General features: G+C 34.3%; 1 non-coding gene across 1 annotated transcript; it reads left to right on the top strand.

Moving 5' to 3' along the window:
* Positions 1-13701: 13701 nt before the first annotated feature.
* LOC126021587 (U6 spliceosomal RNA) lies at positions 13702-13805 on the top strand. The gene has a single exon (XR_007500091.1). It is a non-coding gene; the product is annotated as a U6 spliceosomal RNA (small nuclear RNA).
* The last annotated feature ends 5412 nt before the right edge of the window (positions 13806-19217 follow it).

A 19217-nucleotide genomic window follows, 5' to 3' on the forward strand; every position in this document is an offset into this window, starting at 1 on the left:
TGTTTCCAAAAACCACAGCATGCAGGCTTGTTGACTCTCAAGCACAATAGAATCTCAGTAGCTCCAAGCGTCTAAACATATGTGCATGAGGTTCTTACAGCAATTTTAAACATTTTTGAAACATATGAAAAAATTAAAGGATTTTTTTTTCATTTTAGTAGTTCATCAAGTTGTAGATAAAATACTAACAAACTAGAAAAATATAAGTAGGGCCAGAGAGAAAACACAGTGGTAGGACATTTGCCTTACAAACAGCTAATCCAAGATGGTGGATATAATTCCAGCATCCCATATGGTCCCCCAAGCCTGCAAGGGGCGATTTCTGAGCACAGAGCCAGGAGTAACTCCTGAGAGCTGCTGGGTATGACCCAAAAACTAAAAAAAAAAGAAAAAAAAAAGAAAAGAAAAAGGAAAAGACGAAAAATATTTCTTATATTTTCTAGATATTAATGAATTTCTGTGATTTGTCCTAAACCAAAATTATCCACATTCTAACAAAACAGAATAATATCTGAATCCAGTTACTTTTAATTACTTTCATCGACCAAGCAAGTAACTAGGTCAGAGCTTTTGATTGACTCTGATTGTACATAGACTTAATTTTTTTCTAACTCTACTGAAATTATGTGATATAATTAATACAAATTCAATCCTGAAAGTAAACATTTTAAAAAGTTCACGCAAATACACTTTTGGACCCTCCTTCAGGGCTTTTCTTGTGAAAATTCTATATGATGGTTGTTGAGAGATTATCAAAAAAAATCAAGTTCTTGTTAAAGTATAAGAATATATTTATAAAATCTTTTCTTATATATATATTTAGTAATTTAGCTTCATATTTTAAGATATGTGTATAATGTGTTCACATGGGTAGGAGCATAACATTTTTAAAAAGGTATATAAAGTTTTATATCAGACTTCTTAGAAAATATCATTTCTATCTTCCAATCTGGTTGCCTTGGTCCATATACATGGGCTTTATCCCAGGGACAAAACAAGTTAATGAATATTATTAATTCACATTCAATTCAACTTTGGCATTGAAAAGTCAAGAACATGAAAGGCATTTTCATCCCAAAACTAATACAAACATGACTTGTGAGAAATAACTATAAAATATACTAGATATCTTATGAATTACTTAAAGCTATAAACATGAGATATATTTTACCTGAGTACAAATTTCTTATTTATATAATATGTATTCTATATGAAACTATATCTGTATACAGCCACTAAACCACATTGTCTACTGTCTACTTCTTCTTTTCTATAAAAATGATAACTTTCATGTAGTTCAGAATATAAATTATCTAGATATAAGGATGCTCTAGTATGTCAATTTAGTTCTGTTTTTTCCTTTCTCTAGCTACTGGTTACACTTTGGAGTATTTTTTATCTTATTTACTTTGGTTATTCCCTCCATCTCCAACTATATTTAAAAACAATTTGTTAAATGTAAATCTTGAATAGACACATTAGGTCAAGGAGAGAATAACCTTTGAAATGGGAGGTTTTAAGAATCAGAAAAAAGTGAATTTGAGGGGGCAGGGAAGGCCAGAGCCCCAATCAGTTGGTTGGTACTTATACTACGAGAGATTTAAAATAATCTTAAAGTCATGAAAGTGAGTAATTAGAAGTCAAAGCATTATATCTACTTTTAAATTTAAACAATATTATACTTTAAGTTTCATATATAAAGTCAAATGTCCTGTATTAACAGTCCAAATAAGGGTATCTTTGAAGAAAATCAGATAATAATTTTGATTATTGATTGTAACTGTCAACATTAAAGTTATACATAGAATTAGAGATTAGTTGCCTGTTTTTTTCTCTGCCTGATAAAAGTTCAATAACCTCCCCTGTTAACAAAAGTTCTACTTTTCCATCCCACTAGAAATAATCTTACCTATAAATTAAAATACAAAAGAAGGCATCTACTTAACCTAGAAAAAAATTAAAACACACATTTATCAATGTTGAATATCAGAAGCATAGGATACTTTGAGGGTCTTCAGTCTTTTAAACAATTTTAAAAGTGGTTATTATGTTAATGAATTCAAATCTCAGTTGACTTGCAAGTTAGAGACTCCTGGGAGTTAAAACTAGGAGAAAAGAATTCAACAATCATTAGGTCACAGAAAACATGCTGACATTAGAATTGCAAATTTTTTCTGTATATGTAAAAAAAACTTACATAGGAAATTAAGGGAAAATGGTGGGCTTTATTGTTGGGTTATTGATCCTACCCTAATCATTAATTGCACTCCACCCTAGCATGTGACTTGGTGATAGTATATTGGATTATTCCTTACTATTCTGCTCCCACCCTAGGGTGGTACCAGATTCTTGTCAAAAAAAAGCAAGGGTTTGAGGAAGGCTGGGGCCCGTTCTTTGGTCTTCTTCCACTGAGCTGCACTCCATCTTAGGAGCAGAAAGCTTTTGTGGTTGGAATTCCTTGCTTGAGCACTGGACTTCGTGAATCCATTCTTGTGAGCACTGGACTTCGTGAATCCATTCTTGTACCTCTTCACTGGGTGAATTATTTCCTGTGGATCTCTACAAATGGAACTGTTCCCCCTGATCTAATCAGACAGGGAATTGGGAAGTACCCTTCTTGTCTGGGAGCTCGGTGGGGATCAAACCTTAACCAATCTCCTAGAGAAAGTGACACTTCACTCTATAAATCTAATCTTTGTAACCGTTATTCATTCTGAATCAGTTTGGTGAAAGTGTAGACTCAATTTCTTGTTTCATAAATTGTTAACGCAAACCCATTAATTATGTGACAAACTTCTAAGGATGTAGATTACAGGAAGAAAAAGACTTTAGGTCCCCCAGGTCATAATGTTCCTTCTATCCAACCACATTTGCTGTTGTTAATAGGGAAAGAACCCAGGAAAAGCAGAAAAGATAGTCTGTATGTACTCCTCAACAGAATGGACACTGTCAATAATGAAATTTCCTCTAATCTATTTGTCATGGAAGCTGTTTCCTATCACCCAGACATTCAAAGAACCACAGTTATTTTCAATCATTAAAAAATAATAATTTTTCCCTGATTCACAGTATGTCTGAAACCCAACTCTGAAGAACTTTGGAAATCACAATGGTTTCAACAAAATAAAATACTTCGACAATACCCAATCGTGTTCGGGACATGCTACTGGCTCTATGCTCAGAACTTGCCCACACCTACTCAGGGAACTCTAACAGTGCCAAGAATTGAATCCAGGTGTTGGCTGTGTGAAGACAAAGGCAAGCTTTACCTCCTGTGATTTAATTTCTCCAACCAGAGCTTGGAGAGATAGTTGAACTCTATCTCTCCTATAGGTAGAGAGATATCCATAAACAGATACCCATATTCATAAACAGAGTTGTGGAAATACTCTTCATTGGAAAGAGGGAATTTGGTCTCCATCACTAATCAAATTCAAATGCCTGTTTTTTAATCAAAAAAATAATTTCAGAAGACAGTCAATCATATTGTTTTATTAAAGAAAAAAGGAGACTTATTCAAGAAATAATACGTGCTTCTTCATCCAGTCCTCCTCCCCCGCCCCACCCCCACCCCAGTTTTACGTAGACTGGTTACAAAAGTCTTAACTTTCATGTCTTTGTTTGTGTTCTGTTTGGGGCCACATCTAGAGCTGCTCAGAGGTTATTCCTGGCTCTGCGCTCAGAGATTGTTTCTGACAGGCTCAGAGGGCCATATGGAATAACCAGGATATCACCCTGTAGGCCACATGCAAGGCAAATGCCCTACCTGCTGTGCTATTGCTCCAGCCCCAACTTCCATGGCTTTGATGAACAAGTTGCATTTGACTAACACTAACAGTGTTAACACTAACAGTGCCCAATCCTTCATCAATGTCCCTGTACTGTACTAGCACACCTCTCTCTACTCCCATGAAATTTAAAATCTCACTAAATCTCGTATGGAATCACAAAACTACCAAAATAACCAAACTGATCCTTAGAAAAATGAAGATAGAAGGTATTGATTTCCCTCATTTAAAATCATACTACAAAGCGATGGTGATCAAAATTCTGCAGGACTAGAATAAAGATAATATCTCAGAACAATGAAACAGAATTAAACCATAGGATGTATGGACAGTTTGTCACAAAGGAGTTGGTTTATGAAGTGGAGTAAGAAAACTCTCTTCAACAAATGACATTTGGAAAACTGAACAGCTAGTTTTGATAGCCACTTTTTAAGATAGGGTCTTGTGTCTTGAATAGACAGGTCTTAAATAGACAGGAAGATAATTCCTTTTTATATTTGTTTCTTCAATTATTTTTTTATGATTTTTATTTTGACCATATTGCCTTACATATCTTTCACAGTAGTATTTTAAGTACATATTAACATTGAATCAGGGGAATTCCCATCACCAAATTTGCCCTCCCTCTACCCCTGCTCCCATCCTGCATCCCATATCCCCCATTCTCATCCCCCGGGATGCTAGAATAAGTGGTCCCCTCTGTGTCTAGCTTACTACTTAGTGATCACAACAACAGATAGTCAATTCTGGGAAGTTATAGACAGCTATAATTATGTTTTTCCTACCATGCTGCTAATAATATTTTATACACAACTTACTCCCAAAAACTGGGTATAGGTCTTTTGTTTACTCTTTTTAGGAGAACTTCCTCCCCCCAAGAATGTTGAATGAGTATTTTTCTAGAGCTTTACTGTGTCAGTCTAATAGACTCACTTTCAATAACCACGTTTGCTCTACCTAAACTGTCTCGCTCTAGTAAAATTTTACTGCCCCCATAGCTTATATCCAGTGCTGTCTGGGTTTGAACACTTCTTTCTAACCCTTCCAAAGAGTAACAGAGATTTAGGAGGAGGGGGGACTGGAGATTTTTCAAGAGTATTGTCCAGGGAAATCCAAATGACACCTAAAGTTTGAGGAACAAAGCAAACCACTGTAAATTGAGGACATTGAATTCTGTCTAGCAATGCAAATTATTTTTCTTCTTTATATAAAGATCTTAACAGTAAGCCCAATAGAAACAATGAATTAAAAAAAGGACTTTAGAGGGGGCTGAGCTATTAATACAGTGGGTAGGGAGTTTGCCTTGCACTTGGCCTGTCTGGGTTCAATCCCAGAATCCCATAGGTCCCTCAAACATTTAGTAATGACCCCAGGAATGAGGACAAAGCCAGGAGTAATTCTTGAGCACCACTGGCTTTGGTTCAGAAACAACAACAAAACTAAAGTAAACAAAAAACATAAAGGCTATAGAGATAAGAACTAAAATAAAAATTAAGAAATTGATTCATTAGAGCAATAAATACTAACTTGGAATTTAGAAATTTAGAATTCAGATCTTGCAAATAAGATTCCACAATGTATATAGAAAATTTGACAAAATAGCAAACACAATATGATCCTAAAGTTTCATTTATAGAAATCTCCACCTTATCAATATAAAGCACCCGTTTTTGGTGCAATAATTTCTGAAAAGCACATTTAATAGATACTTAAGTATACTTATTCAGTTCAGATTTCCGTATATAAAAATGTCTGACAGAAATACAGGTAAAACTCATTTCTTATTCCAATTAGAAGGTCACATACACTAGTTTAAATTTGCTTAAATTATTTTAAATTATTTCAGTAAAAATAACTAAATTTCTAGTAGTATTTTCCATTATTTCCAGGAAAAATTATTGCCAGAGAAAGAATATTGTTAAACAGTTGTCACAAATTTTACTCATTAATTTTTTAATCTTTAGTTTGATATTATTTTCAAATTACTTCTTTTCCATAAATATAGAAAACTGCAAATGTTGTCTTACTGAATGGTTTATTGGACAATATTTGGGTTTGATAACCTTGCAAATGAAATAAGAACAAACCCATAATTTTATTAAAATGAGCACATCAGAGCTCAATACAATTTAATTAAAATAATAAATGAGAACACACTGTAAAGAACACAAAACCATCAAACTGTAATTGCAATGCAATAAAATATCTCTAATAGTTTAAGTGGTACATAGTTTTATAATCAATTGGATGCTGAAGGCAAAAATATTAAGAGAATCAGCCTGCCAACAAAAATAAGGAAACCACCTCATTCTTTTAATTATTGTTTAGAAATAAGATTCCTCATGGGACAAATTTACAATAATAAATTTCCCAAACATTAGAGATATTAGATTGGCCTGACTCCAGAGCTTTGACTTGCATTAAGAAATATTAATATTTCTACCTTCCCAAATAATTCACCTGGCAGCATTATCCTGAAGATTTATTTTTATTGTCTAAATGTTTGTTTTATCAGGGGGAAATAAGCAAGATTCTTAACTATAATTATAATAATAAAAACAAAATCTGTTTCTATTTTATGAATCTTATGATAAGCACATAACTTTCATAGACTATGTCCTTTAATACTTATTATATAATTTAAAATGCATGTTACTGGTTCCTATTATTCTGGTCAAAAAAGAAGTAAAATAAACATCCTCCAAAAGTCACTGAAAAGAAGTAGTACATATAATGAAACACTAAAATTCTGCTCTGCCTTAATTTAACATGATACATCAATTATTTCTATTATGTTTATACCTTACTAACTGAAATATGATATAAACCTGCCAGAAGTGATTCCCTAAACTCAGAGGCAGAAGTAAGCCCTAGCCAATGGTCTTGCCCCCAGACCAAGCAAACAAGCATTATAGGATAACATATTTTAAAATACTTATATAAAACTAATACCCACAAAAAAAAAAAACTAACCTTGCATGTTATTGATATATAATTTATTTTATTGTTAGATTTTAAAGTAACCATCTCAAATAAAAATAAATTACATAATATACTTTTACATTTTCTAAATGTAACTCAAAATAAGTTCATAAAAATACAGTATATGGACATATGCATATTAATAGAATGAAATTATTCACTTCTCACATAATAATGATAAACGTAATTTGTGTTTTTAAATAACTTGTCAGTGTACCAGAAACAATCCATGAGACAAAAAAGTATAAGAACTATTGCTATAAATTAACAAAACATGAACTTATGTTTTACACTATTAAAATGTTTTGTAAAGAATCAAGTTGTGTAGGTCAAATGCAATAAGCCCTCTTCTGTTTCAAAAATGTTAAGCAACAGCAACAAATTCTGAAGATAAGATACTCTAGTTTCAAGCATTCCTATTCCCAACTATTTTCTTCAATTAGAGCATTTCTCCGGTATAAACAACTAACATTATAGGGAAGAACAAAAGTATTGGAGTAATTATACAAGTACAACCTCAGCACATGACAGGTGGCGAGGAGAGCATAACAATTTCTCCAGTATGTTGCTTAAAAGTCGAGGTGTGTGGGATTACCGGAATAGATCTGCTTGTACATCACACAGTATGTGCCTTGTTACTCAATGGATAGAATTACTTTTGAATGTAGCACTTTGGATTGGTGTTGCAATCTGCTGGTCCCACCCTCCATTTTCCCTCAGTGTGGCCATTTTCCCTCAAAATAAATATGCGGATGGAGAGGAAGTCACCCTCTTGTGTTTCTGCATCTCCTTCTAGCTGGCTGCTAAGGGCAAAAGTGGGGGAACTCCTGACAATACTTTTCTCTCTCCGAGTGTGAATTTTTTCCAGACCATCATTCGATTACAGACAGGTGTCTCTCCAGAGTTCTGGTGTTTGAACCTGAGGACCTAATTCAATATAATGGCACCTGAACAGGAACTTGAACCCTAGACCCTTGGATGTTCTAATGTCTTTGTCCACAGCTTGAATGGAAAAGGAACTTGTATACTATAGACTCTTATTAACAGTGCTCATTATAAAAATGTTTTAGCAAACTTATTTTCAAACTATATATATGTACGTGTGTGTGTATATATATATAATATATATAATATATTATATATAATATAATATATATAATATATATAATCACAAGAAATGTTCTTGTGATTTTGTTTAGAGAAGTTTATGGAAAGGAACTTGAATGTTCTAGATGCATACTGCAGTGTTTGGTGTAAGAATGTTTAAGAATTTTCAAATTAAGTGTATCTACAGAAAGGTTCTAATGTTTATGGTCAGAGAAGTCTAGGAAAACTTTTGTGATATATATAAGATATGGAAAAGGCTGATTGTTTTGAGAATGATGTATACAATTTAAACTTTGATGCTTTGAGTTCAGATCTGAAGTTCCAGTCTCAGTATTCCAGGAGAAAAAAGTAAAAAGAAAGTTTTGTAACTTTTCTCATTATTTTTGTTTTGTTTAAAATAGAAAAGATGGAAATGTAACCCTTCCTCACCTCCTGTTTCTCTAAACTCTTCTTTTGGTATATAAAAGCACACCTGGATTACAAGGCCTTCCCCCATCCTGGTGGGTGGGGTTCTGGATAATAAAAATAGTCTGACATTGTGCGAGAGAGAAAACACATGGTGGATAGGCAGCACAGGGCAAGAGAGAATGAGCACATGGCAGATAGGCAACACATGGTAGAGGCTGATCTCATAGCAGAGGAAGGCCCTGAGGAATAAAGCGAGCTGACTCCAATGAATATCTTTTCTGACTTCTTGGTGTATTATTTCTCTTCCACTACCCTGCTTTATCAAGCCTGTTGGCCTAATGGATTAGAAACACGATGCCCAGGGAGGTCTCACCCAACTTGTGGACTTATATATATTATTTTTATTCTACAACAGTGTGTGGAACACAGTCTTCAGAAGACCCCAGTTGTCCATAGCAATAATCTGATTAATCCATCCTGTATTGCTCTCAAAATGCATTCTCTTCACAGAGCTTGGTGAGGTGTTCTTAGGAAACTATATGCATTAAATTTCTTTTCTCATAATCATTTTTTGACAACAGAGTAATGCCTAGCATAATAGTTTTGCATCTATATCTAATTCAAACCTAGCAGAGCCATAGTTGGAGAAGGAGAAAGCATCATTTTCCTGATAAGGTCCAGATCATGTAAGGGAATTATTTATTAACGTTTCCACAAATTTCACTGCCAAGTAAAAATATTGTCTCACATAAGCACATTGCACATGGATTTTATGGGTTTCTATTTGTTCCTGGCAAAAGAAAACCTTATGTGGGTCCAGTTACACCCTCCATTTGTAAACTAATAAATTGAGTAAAGACAAGCATGGGATTCTATTTCTCAGAATTAAAAAAAAATAGGTATTTGTGTGTATGAGAGAAAATAAGTGATATACCTATACATATATAAATCACTAAAATGTACACAGTTTATATGTTAGAAAAAAATAAAATCTTTTAGGACAAATAAAGTAAAGTTCATGATAAGATTACAATGGTAAGGTAGACCATTTCCTATTTATCTTACTTTTTAATATCTTATAAAAGGTAGAGAGAAAATGATTCTGCCTCCCTTCCATAAAACTAAAGCATTTTTGTATGGCAAAAGAAACATGAGCTAAAATTAAAAGGCAGCTAAGAGGGAGAAAATATTTACACTCAATATATAAAATAAAGGATTGATATCCAGGGTATGCTAAACAGTCAAAATGATTAACTTCAGACATTTAAAATCTCCCCCAAAAAATGGGACCAGAAAGTCAACTTACACTCCTGAGAGGAAGACCAATAAACATATGGCCAACATGCACATGGAAAAGGCTTATTGCTACTTATCATTAGGAAAACTGAAATCACAGATATTAGCCTTTTCTCTGATGGGTATTTGGTGAATATTTTCTCCTATTTCCTGGGTGGCCTTTGTATCTTAGTTACTGTTTTCTTTGAGGTGAATACGCTTATCAGTTTAATGTAGTTCCATTTGTCTATCTCTGGTTCCACTTGTTTGAACAATAATGTTTTCTCCTTGAAGATGCCTTTAGTCTCAATGTCATGAAGAGTTTTGCTTACGTTTTCTTCTATATACATTATGGTTTGGGATCTGATGTCAAGGTCTTTGATCCATTTGATTTTAATTTTGTGCAATGTGTTGAGAAGTTTGACTTTACTTTTTGGTATATGGTTGACTAGTTGTTCCAACAACACTTGTTGAAGAGGCTTTCCTTGATCTATTTTTCATTTCTTGAGCCTTATCAAATATTAACTGATTGTATATCTGAGAGACATTATCTGAATACTCAAGTCTATTCCATTAATCTGAGGTCTGTCTTTATTTCAATACCATATTTTTTATTGCTCTGTAATACAACGTAAAGCTTGCGAAAGTGATCTCGCATCTTCTTTTTCCTAAGGGTTGCTTTAGCTATTTGTGGGCATCAGTTTCCAATATCTAAGATATACAAAGTACTTATAGAATTTAAAAAGAAAAACCTTCTAACCCCATTAAAAATCGGGAGAAGAAATGAACAGACATATCCTTAAAGGAGAAATACATATTGGGGTCGGAGTGATGGTGCAGCGGTAGGGTGTTTGCCCTGCACTCGAATGACTCAGGACAAACCACGGTTTGATTCCCCGGCCTCCTATATGGTCTTCCAAACCAGGAGCGGTTTTTGAACACATAACCAGAAATAACCCCTGAGCGTCACCAAGTGTGGCCCAAAATTAAAAAAAAAAAAAAGCACATATGGCCAAAAGGCACATGAAAAAATACTCCACATCACTAATCATCAGGGAGATGCAAATCAAAACAACAATGAAGTATCATGTCACACCACAGAGATTGGCATACATCACAAAGAAAAAGAACAATCAATGCTGGTGGGGATGTGGAGAGAAGAAACATTCTTTCACTGCTGATAAGAATGATGTATAGTACAGCCATTCTGGAAAAAAATATGGATTTTCCTCAAAAAACTGAAAATTGAGTTCCAATAGGATCCAGAAATACCACTCCTAGGGATATACCCTAGGAACACAAAAACATAATCCAAAAGAAGCCTTTTACATGCCTATGTTCATTGCATTGCAACTCTATTTACATTAGCCAAAACCTGAAGAAAAAAAACAGATGCCCAATAATAGATGAATGGTTAAAGAAATTTTGGTACATACGCACAGTTGACTATTATGCAGCTGTTAGGAAAAATGAAGAAATGAATTTTTCTAGATATTGACTGATATGGACAATAGTAAATTGAGTAAAACAAGTCAGTTAGAGAGAGAAAAACAGAATACTCTCATCTATGGGATTTAAGATAAATAAGACAGTATGGCAATAATACCCAGTGACAATAGAGATGAGAGCCTAAAGAACTAACCCAGGATATGAAGCATATCACAAAGTGTGTTGAGTGCAGTTAGAAAAATAACTACAATAAAAACTATCATGACAATGATAGTGAGAGAGAGAAATAGAATTTCTTTCTCTAAGATAGGCAGGGGCAGAGAAGGAGGGAAATGTGGTACATTGGTGGCAGAAAAATTGCACTGGTGAATGAGGGTGTACATTTTTGTCTGAAATCCAACTACAAACATGTTTGTAATCATCATGCTTAAATAAATATATATTTATAAAAGAAAAACCCAAATCAAGATGACAATATGATTTTATCTTCTACCAGTGAGAATGACATATGCTCATGACAAAGCTTACACGATGATTGGTGAGCACAGTTACAATAATTATTACACCAACAACTACCATGTCTGGCCCAAGACATTTAAGGGGGTTGTGATGGATGGAAATGTGGGACATTAGTGGCAGGAAAGTTGCACTGGTGAAGGGGGTGGGTTACATTTTTGACTGAAGCCCGAGTACAAACATGCCTGTAATTATGGTTTTTAAATAAAGAATTTATTTTAAAAAATAATATTACTTAAAGGAGAAAATTATACTCGAAGCAAGAGTGACAGCACATCAGTTGGAAGTTTGCCTTGCACATGGCTGATCCAGGTTCAATCCTGGGCATTCTATACGGCCCACCCAGCCTTCCAGGAGTAATTTATGAGTGCAGAGCAAGGAGTAATCCCTGATCACAGCCAAGTGTATCCCCAACCAACCCCCCAAAATACTTGGAACAATATGTGTTGGTGGTAAGTGGTGAGAAAGGAACATTCACTGCTGATGAGAATGTCTGGTTCAACTTCTATGAAAAATAGTATTAAAATTATAATTCAGCTGTCATATGACAATTTCAATTTTGTGTTTATATACCCAAGACAGAAAATCATTCATACATAAAGATATATGTACAGCGCTATTGAGTGTAGCACTCAGAAAAATAGCTAAGATTTTAAATCTACATAGATATCCAACAAAGAGGAGTGGATCATGAAGATGTGGTGCATAAATACAATGAAATACTATATAGCTATAAGGAATAATACAATTCAATCATTCAATTAGCTGTATTATGGATGGAAGATATGTTAAATTAAATAAACCAGAAGAATCATAATTGCAGGATGATATCACATATATGTGATATTTAGAATGAGGCAAATGTATGAGGGAATGCAATGATTTAAACAGGCATTACCTAGAATACTCTTGGATCCAGAGTATGGTGAGAAGTAGAATGGAGGTGAGAAAAAGATATGTGAAATAACGGGGCCTTGTGTAAGGGGATTAAAGTACATTGATTATCTTAAGGAAGAAAAGAACTAAATATCTAAACAGAATCAACAACACTGAAATCATGAGATCCAATCTTCAACAATCAAACACTAAAATTTTTGTTAGGATGAAAGGCTGGGGGTGATTGATATGGAAAGATACCTAGGAACATGGTAAACATTGAAGGTGGTATTGGTGCTGAAACATTATATGTATAAAACTCAACTATGAATGACTTTGTAAACAGTGCTTTATTTTTTTACTTATATTGATTGATTGATTGATTGATTGATTGATTGATTGATTTTTGGGCCACACCCAGTGTCATTCAGGGATTACTCCTGGCTTTGCACTCAGTAATCGCCCATGGCAGGCTGGAGGACCACATGGGTTGCCAGGTGTCAAACCAGGACCCTCCTGGGTCGGCCACATGCAAGGCAAATGCCCAACACTGTGCTATCTCTCCGGCTTTGTAAATAGTGCTTTAAATAAAGAACTTTAAATAGCAATTCCATTCACAATTATGCCTCAGAAAGCTCAAGTTTCTAGGAATCTACATCACACAAAAGATGAAAGACATACAAAGAAAATTATAAATTAATACTAAAAGAAATGAAGATATAAGGAAATGGAAATATATTTCTTGTTCATGGCCTAAAAATATTAGTATTATCAAAATGGCAACCTTGCCCAAGGGAATCCCTATAAAATTTTCTATGTCATTTATTAAAGACAACAATCAAGCACTGTAACCAGGGCCAGAATGATGGTGCAGCAGGAATGGAGTTTACCTTGTATGCAGCCCACTCAGGTTCAATCCCTAAGTTTTCAAACCACACTGGGAGTGATCCCTGAGTGTAAAGCCACTAGTAACCCTTGAATACCATTGGGTATGAACCCCGAAAATAAATTTAAATGGGTAATAATGCCAACTACCAGGGGCCGGGCGGTGGCGCTAGAGGTAAAGTGCCTGCCTTGCCTGCGCTAGCCTTAGACAGACCGCGATTCGATCCCCCGGTGTCCCATATGGTCCCCCAAGCCAGGAGCAACTTCTGAGCGCATAGCCAGGAGTAACCCCTGAGCGTTACCAGATGTGGCCCAAAACCCAAAAATAAATAAATAAAGCCAAAACAATTTTAAGAAAAAAAGATAGAAGGGGTCTCTTTCCCCAACTTCAAAGTGTACTATAAATAATTTTTTAGTGCTTGCTTTGGCAGCACATATACTAAAATTGGAACGATACAGAGATTAGCATAGCCCCTGTGCAAGGATGACACACAAATTCGTGAAGCGTTCCATATTTTTTTGAAAAAAATTTTTTTTTAAATATAAGTTTTTATTTCTATATCCCTAGTGCTTAGAACTTGATAACTTTAGTAAATAGTCATTAAAATCAGCAAAATACAAAATATTTTATCACTATTTATGCATGGCATATTCAGGTAGAAATTAATTATCTCAACTAATAGATTTTTTAAATAATAAAGGCATAAAAGTTAAGTCAGAACCTCAGAAAAATAAATGAGTAAAGATTATAAAAAAAATCTGAATCTAACTTGAAAATGAACAAAATCCTAATTCCATGTTTAAAAGCATGTTTATCTGGGTCAAATCATATAAGCTTCTAATTTTAATTTCTTCAACTACTGAAAATATTTATCAGTATTTCTTCTATCTACTTAATAGAGTAACTTTATAACTAAACATAATAACTGTGAAACTGCTTTAAAGATAAACTACACTATGAAATCCTATTTATTTCTTGAAAATAGTTGAGAAATCCTTCCTTTCTCCTTCCTCTCTCTCTCCTTTCCCTTTTTCTCCCTCTTTCTCTCCCTCTCTCTCCCCTTCCCTATCCTTCTCTTCTCTCTTTCTCCCTTCCTCTCTTCCTCCCTTCCTCTCTCTACCTCCCCTTCTCCCTCTCTTCCTCTCCCTGTCATTCCTTTCTCTTTCTCTCCTCCTCTTTCTCCTTTCCTGTCCCTCTCCTCCTCCTCTCTCTCTCCTTCCCTCTCTCTCCTTCCTCCCTCTCTCTCCCTCTCTCTCCCTCTCCCTGTCACTCTTTTCTCTCTCTCCCTCTCCCTCCATCTCCCTTTCCTTCTCCTCTCTCTTCTTTCCTCTCTCTCCTCCCTCTTCCTCCCTCTCTCTCCCTCTTACTCCTTTCTTCTTTCCTCCTCTCCCTCTCCCCCCTCTCCCTCTCACTCCCTCTCTTTCTCTCTCAAAAAAAAGAGAAGAGAAAACAAAAAGAAAAAAAGAAAATAGTTGAGAAATGCAAATTAACCTGAGTGCCCATCTTCTAAATTTCTTTAACTAGGATGTTAAGCACTTGGAAATTATTCTTGTTTCATTTTTCTTTGTTTAGTGTTAGCTTTCGCCACTGTTCAAGTTCCATGCTCTTTACAGTGTTAATAATAATACTCAATATTTTCTCTAGAAAAATTTTCTATGTACTTTATCTGTCTTATGTAATTTAATGTCACAAAACTCCTATACAGTAGATACTAACACTCTGCCTCTTTTAAGGAAAAGAGAAAGAAGCACAGAGAAGTTAAGTAGCACACCCTTTATGTCACACACACACACACACACACACACACACACACACAGCCACATCCTAGACCTAAACTGTGTGGTCTGGTTTGAACTCCTATGGTTGATTCAGAATCTGAAACTCAAATGGTACATTTTTTCCTGCTTCTTTTAATAAAAGATCCATCAACATGGAGGCAGTGAGGCATAGCATAATATCCCAGAAAATCCTGGCTCTAGCCTTCTCAGCTGCAACCATTATGTAAATGTATTCATTGAAAGTTTATGAAGAGACATGAGAATTTAGTCACTTTTCATTAGGAGACATGAGAATTCATTTCACTTTTCATTTCATGGATCCTCTATACCCAAATTATCTTATATCTTCTGTTATCATTTTTTTCAGCTTAATCAGTGCACTAAATTACTGCGAACAAATGGAAATTTTGTTATTTTAATTTCTCACAACATCAATTACTGTTCCATTTGTTTAGCAGTATGGAAATATGAGGAGTAATTCATATGCTCCAAATGAAGTATATCTTGTAAGTACTTACTAATCTCACATCACATTTTGTAATAAGAAACTGAGAAAGCATTTTTTCCATGGAACGTCCCATTGTAGTGTTCTGAAAATCTCCTTGAGAAGATACAGAAAGCATAAATCTCTCAACCTAAAATTGATCAGATGACTACTTTGCGCTTTCTAATATGTATGTCTGTGTGAAATTATGCTTGCTTTGTCCAGAGATTATTGTAGTCCTACCTGATTCAGACATGTGCTGATAACTAGGAACATGATAGTAAATACAGATTCTTGTTTTTATCCTTGGATATTATAATATATCTGGGAGAATGTACACTAGATAATAACATAAATACCAATACTTTGAAAAATAATATATACATGTGCACAGAGAGAAATGACAGAGCTTAAGAACAGAATTTAGCCTACCTGATAGTTCAGGGAAAGTCTACAGAAGATGTACAAGATATGTATCCATAATTGTTTTTCTATGATTAGCCATAGGTATATAGAATATGCAAGTATATTTCTTATGAAATGAACAAGATTTGAAATGAACAAGTGTTCCTGCAGTGCCTTGGAGACACAGTATTGGTATAACAAGGAAGACCATAAAAAGCATCTCACTGTAGGAATAGTTTAAATCAGAAAGTGAGGCAAAAAATGATTGCCCACATCTTCAGAGTAATCCAGCAACTGCCTGACCAAATTCAATGGAATTGCCTCATATAGTTGGTAACTTAAAATAGAATTTGTAGATTCCCTAAAATTAAGTTTTCAGACAAGCTAAGTATAGAAAACCTGACTGAAAGCACTATCAACAGACATATATGGATCAAGACAAGAATTATCTCCCTGTATTTTGTTTAGACATCAAAAAAGAAAGATGTCCTGGTAATTATTCTTTGGAAAGCACCCCAAAAAGCCTCCTTTTATCAAAATTTTGTCTTGATCTGCATATCAGTAACTTCGATTTAGGTAGCATAGGAAAACTTATTTCACAAGTAGTTTCAACCACACTACCCTAATAGAAAATCATATTTGAATTGTCTCTTAAGTATCACATATGATAAAGGATCTAAATTAAAAGAACAATATTTTATTTTATGACCACTTAAAACTCTGTATACTAAATCTATCCCTAAAATGTAGTCACCTGATATTGCTGAATTCCCACATGGTATCACATTTGACAAGCATGATACATTTATGATAAGAATCATGGAGAGGAATGCAAAAAATGAGATTATTAAAAAGAGGAAATGGTTAAACCTTTTCTGAGGGCAAATTAAATTTTGAAAATAGAGTTTACAAGAAATTGGTGGCTCTGTTTTCATTTCGATCTACACTGCATGCCATTCACTGCCCTTTGTCCTTTATTTTCTCCATCATGCACGCTTATGTCCTTTATCTTTTTTCTACAGAATCTACAGGAATTTTTATAGTTACAATCTGCATATAATATTCTTAGAAGACTAATGTAAACTTACTTAATTAACACTACTCTTCAACTTTAGATACTTAAAATTTCTCATGTTATAATAAGGGACTTAATAATACAAATGACAGGGTAAGGTACAAACTATTCCTAAGAATGAAGAATTTTAATAAGTATTAAACTATGTGAATGCACAGGTCATCGTTTATTTTCCATTGCCAAGAAGATATGTAATGATCATATAAAAGCCTGAAATATTGTTCAGATAATGAAGCAAATGAACAGAGATAATATATTATGGAAAGAGAATGACAAATACATCAAATTCTCAGTTCAGGCTCTTAAGCATAGCAAATATAAAATATCAGATAAATAAATAACTGTCAAATAATTATCTTAGTCATTTCAGGCTGCTGTCATTGAATGTCATAATTGGATGAACATTAGAAATGTATTTCTCATGGCCTGGAGGGTGGGAAATATATAGCCAATTCACAAACATTCAATATCTGCTGATATATGATTTTCTTGTTGGTTCATAGTCCTTTTTAATAATTTATTTTCACATGGCAGAATAGGAGAGACCTCTCTCTGTCTCTGTTTTTCTTTGTTTTGGGGGTAGGCATCGTAATTGTGGGGGGGTGTGGAGCATGCTGGTAGTGCTCAGGACTTTCTTTGGGCCCCCTATTCAGTGATTTCTCCTGAGTCAAATCACCATGTCCAAGAGTTCCTGAAATCTATTTTACAAAGATTAATTCTTGAGGGTGCCACCCTCATAACCTAGTCACACCTCCAAAGCTACATTACAAAAACCATCACCTCGAATGTTAAAATTCAACATTTCACTTTTGTGGAGACACATGACAATAATATAGGATATAGAACACAAGAAACAGATTCTTTAATCAATTCCAAATTAAGTTTACAAAGTATACCATGGGATGATAGTTGTGATCTAATATGAAAATTTGAGTAATTCTGCAATTTGCCTTTATTCTACATTCTTACATGAAAATTCTTCAGTGCAATGAATGCCTTAGCTTTGAATCTCAGTTGCCTGTGTTTATTTTAGGACATTGTAGCTGACAAAAAAAAAAGCAACATTTTTTATTTCTTTTGCATGTCTCATCTATTCACTTACGCAAACTAAGCAGACTAATTTATGAGCTGCCTGCTTCTGCCTGTCACCTAGGGGCTCTCTGCAAAATGTCATTTAGTGTGACTCTTGACTTCTGGACATGTTAGGCATTTTTTTTTTCTTCACACCATCTCGTTCCACACACCTCATTCTCCGAGTGCACAATAATTTGCTATTTTAAATTCTATCACTTTCAGATTCTATATCAATTCACATACAACTCAAGAGTTCCCTGTGGCCAAAACTGATATATGTCTCCTTTTCTGACATCTTTTTCCTTTTCTAGTGGTGAGTTACTTAAAGATTATAAAATAGAAACCAATAGTCATAGTTATAAGAGTTAAAAAAAATTCAGTCATGGGGTACAAAAAAATGAAATTAGGGTATGGAGAGAAGGTACAGTAGGAAAAGTATCCTGCACAGTGCTATCTGGGTTCAATCCCCAGCTACATAAGAGTGATTTATTTAGTTCAAAATCACTTTAAAAAAGACTTGCAAACCACCAGGAATAAAAAAATGATTTGCAATATTATAGATGGTATATTGTGTTTCTAAATAAGAAAACCAGTTCAAGTCATTGCCTATGTCTGAGCATATAGTTTTCTTGATACCTTATAAACTTACCATATAAAAGTACTGTCCAATTTGATTAAACATATTTTACTTCGAGTGATACATTTAAATAGTGACCATTTCTTTAGCCATTCATCTGTTGAAGGGCATCTTGGTTGTTTCCAGAGTCTGGCTATTGTAAATAACTCAGCAATGAATATAGGTGTGAGGAAGGCATTTTTGTATTGTATTTTTGTGTTCCTAAGGTATATCTCTAGGAATTATAACAGTGGTACATATGCACAATGGAATACTATGCAGCCGTCAGGAGAGATGAAGTCATGAAATTTTCCTATACATGGATGTACATGAAATTTAGTATGCTGGATGAAGTAAGTCAGAGGGAGAGAGATAGACACAGAATAGTCTCACTCATCTATGTGTTTTAAGAAAAATAAAAGACATTTTTACAATAATTCTCAGAGACAAAGAGAGAAGGGCTGGAAGTTCCAGCTCATGACATGAAGCTCACCACAA

Source organism: Suncus etruscus, chromosome 10 (assembly GCF_024139225.1).
Source record: "Suncus etruscus isolate mSunEtr1 chromosome 10, mSunEtr1.pri.cur, whole genome shotgun sequence".
Taxonomy (NCBI): domain Eukaryota; kingdom Metazoa; phylum Chordata; class Mammalia; order Eulipotyphla; family Soricidae; genus Suncus; species Suncus etruscus.